The sequence below is a fragment of the Carlito syrichta genome, unplaced genomic scaffold, assembly GCF_000164805.1.
Source record: "Carlito syrichta isolate Samal-C Ts95f unplaced genomic scaffold, Tarsius_syrichta-2.0.1 Scaffold309476, whole genome shotgun sequence".
In the NCBI taxonomy this organism is placed as follows: domain Eukaryota; kingdom Metazoa; phylum Chordata; class Mammalia; order Primates; family Tarsiidae; genus Carlito; species Carlito syrichta.
In genome coordinates, this window is record NW_007253572.1 from 864,171 (window position 1) to 869,460 (window position 5,290).

Sequence of the window (5,290 nt, forward strand, 5' to 3'; positions counted from 1 at the left end):
TGAAATAGTCACCCAATCCCTATGTGTGTAACACAACTTTGTTTTCATACTCTGTGAAGTACTGACCAACTCCCGATACTTTTCTTGTTTATTTATTTTAGTTGTTTGTCTTCCCAGAAAGTAGGCTTAGTGACAACAGGGACTTTCTGCTTCATTCACCACTAATTCCTCTGTATCTAGAGCAGAAATTTAATAATCTTTGAGTGAATGAATGAAATTACCTCCATATATATATAATTTTTTTTGTTTTGAGTTGAAGTCTCACTCTGTCACCCAAGCTGGAGTGCAGTGGCACAATCACAGCTCACCACAGCCTAGACCTCCTGAGTTCAGGTGATCATTTCACCTCAGCCTCCCAAGTAACTGGGACAACAAGTGTGCCCCACCAAGCCCAGCTCATTTTTAAGTTATTTTCTAGCAATGAGATCTTGCTGTGTTGTCCAGGCTGGCCTTGAACTCCTGGCCTTAAGCAATCCTCTCGCTTCAGCCTCCCAAAGTGCTGGGATTACAAACGAGTGCCACAGCACCCAGCCCATTTATATTTACTACCCTCTCCCCTTCAGTTAAAATAACATAGCCAAGACTCACCTCTTGAGGGGTTTAGAAGCCAGCATGAATTATGAAAGGCTGTAAGTATTTCAGGCCGGGTATAGAAGCTCATGCCTATAATCCCAGCATTTTGGGAAGCAGAATTGAGAGGATTGCCAGAGCCCACAGGTTCAAGACCAGCATAGGCAACATGGCAAGATCTTGTCTCTACAATAAATAAAAAGAATAGCTGAGTGTGGTGGTGCACGTCTGTAGTTCCAGCTATTTGGAAGGCTGAAGTGGAAGGATCACCTGAGGCCAGCAGGTCAAGGCTGTGGTAGCCGTGAGCATGCCGCTGCACTCTATCTTGGGCGACAGAGTAAGACTTCAACTCAATAAATAAATAAATAAATAAATAAAAATAAAAGTATTTCAGTGAAAGTCCTGCTTTGTAAACCAGTGGTGAGAAGCATTTGTATTGCCACTGAGCAAAACAAACAAACAAACAAACAAATGTAGTTGAGAGTTACTATACAAAATTAAGTTAGAACACTTTTCAAGGAAGAACTGTCAACTGCCTCTTTCATGTGCTTTAAAAAAGGATATCTGAGCCGGGCATAGCGGCTCACGTCTGTACTCCTAGCACTTTGGGAGGTAGAGGCAAGAGAATTGCCTGAGTCCACAGGTTTGAGGCCAACCTGGACAACATGGCGAGACCTCATCTCTGCCATAAATAAAAAAAATCAGGGTGTGGTGGTGCACATCTGTAGTCTCAGCGACAGGCCACTGCACTCCAGCCTGGGCAAGAGAATGAGACTCTGACTAAAAACTAAATACATACATAAATAATAATTAAATAAAAATAAAAAACAAAAAAAGATGCCTATATTTTGTATCATAAAGGTGATATATGTGTGCTGTGACTCACAAAAGGAATGGCCGACCTTCTCTCGTCTCTCTTCTTCTCCTCTTCCCAGAAATACCACAATGAAGCAGCTGTGATGGGGAATGGAAGAGTTGCTAACATTTGCCGAGAGCCTGCTATGTGCTAGACATGTGATAGAGTAACTCGATTCATTGTCACAACCACCTTATGAGGAACAAGGATAATTCTCATGCTACAGATATGAGGCACAGAGAGGTTGAGCAACTTGCCTGGGCCACACGGTTAATAGGCAGTAGAGCAGGAAGGCAGACTTCAACACCTGAGCTCTTAATCATCTCACCATGGTGTCCTAGGGAATTCACGTGAATGGATCTGAGTGGTTTTTTTTTTTGAGTTAGAGTCTCACTCTGTCACCCAGACTGGAGTGCAGTGGCCACTCCCGGCCACTGCAGCCTCGACCTGCTGGGCTCCGGCGATCCTTCTGCCTCAGCCTCCCGAGTAGCCGGAATTACAGGCATGCGCTACCACGCCCGGCTGATTTTTTGATTTATTGTAGAGATGAGGTCTCGCTGCCCAGGCGGGTCTCGAACCTGCGGGCTCAGGCAATCCACTCACCTCAGCCTCCCAAAGGCGCGGGATTACAGGCTGAGCCCACCAAGCCCGGCTGATCTGAGTGTTTGACAGCACGTTAGTCCTTTGGGACTGTAGAGGAGGGTAAAGAAGGGAAATACATGGTGGCGTGGAGATAAGTATCAAAGTCAATAGCCCAGAGGTTTTCCTCATGTCCCCTCCCACTGTGGGAGCTTTTCTGTCCTCTCCATAAATCCTGCTTTTAAAAATAATAATAATGTTTGTATACACAAAGCTAAAATACCATTGGCAACCAGGCCGAGTGCGGTGGCTCATACCTGTAATCCCAACACTTTGGGAAGTAGAGGAGAGAGGATTTCCTGAGCCCAGGAGTTTGAGACCAACCTGGGCAACTTGAAGAGACCTCATCTCTACAATAAATCAAGAAATTGACTGAGTGCCTGTAGTTCCAACTACTTGGAAGACTGAGGTAGAAGGATCACCTGAGTGCAGCAGGTTGAGGCTGCGGTAGCTGTGACTGTGCCATTGCACTCCAGCCTGGGTGACAGAGTGAGATTTCTACTCGATAATAAACAAACAAACAAATAAAATACAACTGGAAACCAATTATATTGAAATATAGTTCTCAAAATATTAAATCAACATGTAGGATGTAATATACATATACGTGCTTTTTTTTTTTGAGTTGGAGTCTCACTTTGCCACTCAGGCTGGTGTACAGTGGCACACTCATGGCCACCCCAGTGTCGACCTCTTGGACTCTGGCGATCCTTCTACCTCACCTTCCAAGTAGTCAGAACTACAGACGCGTACTACCACGCACCACGCCCAGCTAATTTTTTTATTTATTGTAGAAACGAGGTCTTGCCAAGTTGCCCAGGCTGGTCATGAACGCACGGGCTCAGGCATTCCACTTGTCTTGGCCTCCCAAAGTGCTGGGATTACAGGCTGAGCCACCGAGCCTAGCCTTTTTTTTTTTAATGCCAGAGTCTTGCTGTTTTGCCCAGGCTGGTCTCAAACTCCTGGGTTCAAGCTATTCTCTGAACTTAGCAACCCAAGCACTTGGGACATGTGCATGCCACTGCACCAGGCTAGATATTTATTTCATTTTGTTTTACTTCACTTTGTTTTATTTTATTTTATTATTTTATTTGAGTTGGAATCTCATATTGTCATCCAGGCTGGAGTGCAGTGGCACAATCACAGCTCACCATAGCCTCAAACTCCTGAGCTAAAGGAATATCCTCCTGCCTCAGCCTCCTGAGTAACTAGGACTACAGGTGTGTGTCACCATGCCCGGCTAATTTTTTGATTGGTGTAAAGATGAGGTCTCACTATGTTGTCCAGGCTGGTCCTGAACTCCTGGGCTCAAACAATCTTCCAATCTCAGCTTCCCAAAGTGCCAGGACTACAGGTATAGGTCACTGCACCCAGCCTAGATGCTTATTTATTGATGTATTTAAAATAAAATGATTTAATGACTAATCTAACAACTAGCATAATTTCATAGTAGTATGAGCATAAAAGATATTTCAAGATATTTTTCACTGCTATCGTAGCAGAAATATCTGGATCTCTATGGGTGGCAAAGTTACAGGTACTTCCAGTGCTACTATGACTTGTTGCTTACATTTGAAATGAAAGGAATTGCTAAATTTGTTAGAGGCTAGCAAAAATGAAGATATGATTTCTTTCTTTCCATTCAAGTTCATAGGCCTCCTGAATTCTATCCATGGATTTCTCTGGGGGAGAGAGGTTGGGGAGAGAGCGGTCTATAGATGTGTAGTGCTGGACCCCCAAAGACCCCAAAAGGGAAAGCATTGTGTCCAAGAGACCCAAGAAATGGCCTATAGACAATGGGCAAGACATGGATGGACTTTATTCAGGAACTTGTGGACACAAAGGGAAGGTGGTCCAGGAGCAACTGGCTGGACAGGAGGAAACCACTCCCAAGTGTGAAAGGCTTGTAGTTTATATAGTACTCTTCAGAGGGCAGAGTGTGGGGTTAAGCACGAAAAGGGTGGAGTTTCTAGTATGCAGGCATAGTGTGAGAACATGCTTATACATATGCTTCCATTTCTCTCTAGGGGTGGGATTTATGAACTAAAAGTGAACTATAGGTAAGCAAAGGTTATGGGCATTGATCCAGGCCTGCCCATCTCATCTGAACCAGCCCAGCAGACTGACTACTGCCTCAAGGAAGGGTGCATAAGTACATTTGCCAGGCTAACTGCAAGATGTGGTCAGCAGTCGTGGAGAACACTTCACCCATGGCCTCAGCATGACCTGTGTGCTCAGGCATGGAGCATGCAGGAAAGGGGACATCCTATGTTCACCACCCCTAGGACTCCTCCCTAGGCTCCAACGCCCTGCTTGGGGCCATATCTAAGGTGAGCTCATAGGTGTCACCCTCCAGGACCCCAGGTTATGAATCCCTGCCAGCCAAATCTAGGAGCAGTTTCTGGGTATACCATAGTGACCCAGCATGTGGACAGGAAGTAGATAAGGAAGAGATGTAGACAACTGTCTAGGAACTTCCGGGAAGAGAGAGTCAGTGGTGTAAACTGATCACCTCTTCCCATAAACCTGATTGACAAAGGACAATGGAAATATAAGTGAAGTAAAATCTGTTTCTCTGATATCTGAGACAAGTATTTAAATGTGTTTCTAACACTTCCCTTAAATGCAGTAAATTATTACACAGATTTTAAAAGTTAAAGTAAACTTGGAAAAATCCGATTACAAGTGGATAGGTGTCTATTTTGGCAATGTGAGGATCTGCAACTTTGGGACAAATGAGAGGAAAGACCCCTGGGCAGGATTGGCACACATTTGGTAGGTAGCAAGCCCTTCACATCTGCCACCTCCCACTTTCCATCAGTCTCAAAAATGACTGGCAGACAACAATACAGAAGTCAGAGAATAATCACTTTAAAGCATATGTGAAACAATCCAAAGTGCTCAGAAATGTGTTGAAGCCTTAGAGTGATGTGACATCATTCATAACTGGAACCTGACTAGTCAGAAGAAATTTGAGATATTCTTATTTGGAAACTGTGCTGTTTTTTTTTTTTAAATTTTGAGTCAGAGTCTCACTCTGTCACCCAGGCTAGAGTGTAGTGGCATGCTCACGGCCACCACAACCTTGACCTACTGGGTTCAGGTGATCCTTCTGCCTCAGCCTTCCAAGTAACTGGAATTAAAGGCACGCACCATCATGCCTGGCTAATTTTTTTGATTTATTGTAGAGATGAGGTCTCACCAAGTTGCTCAGGCTGGTCTTGA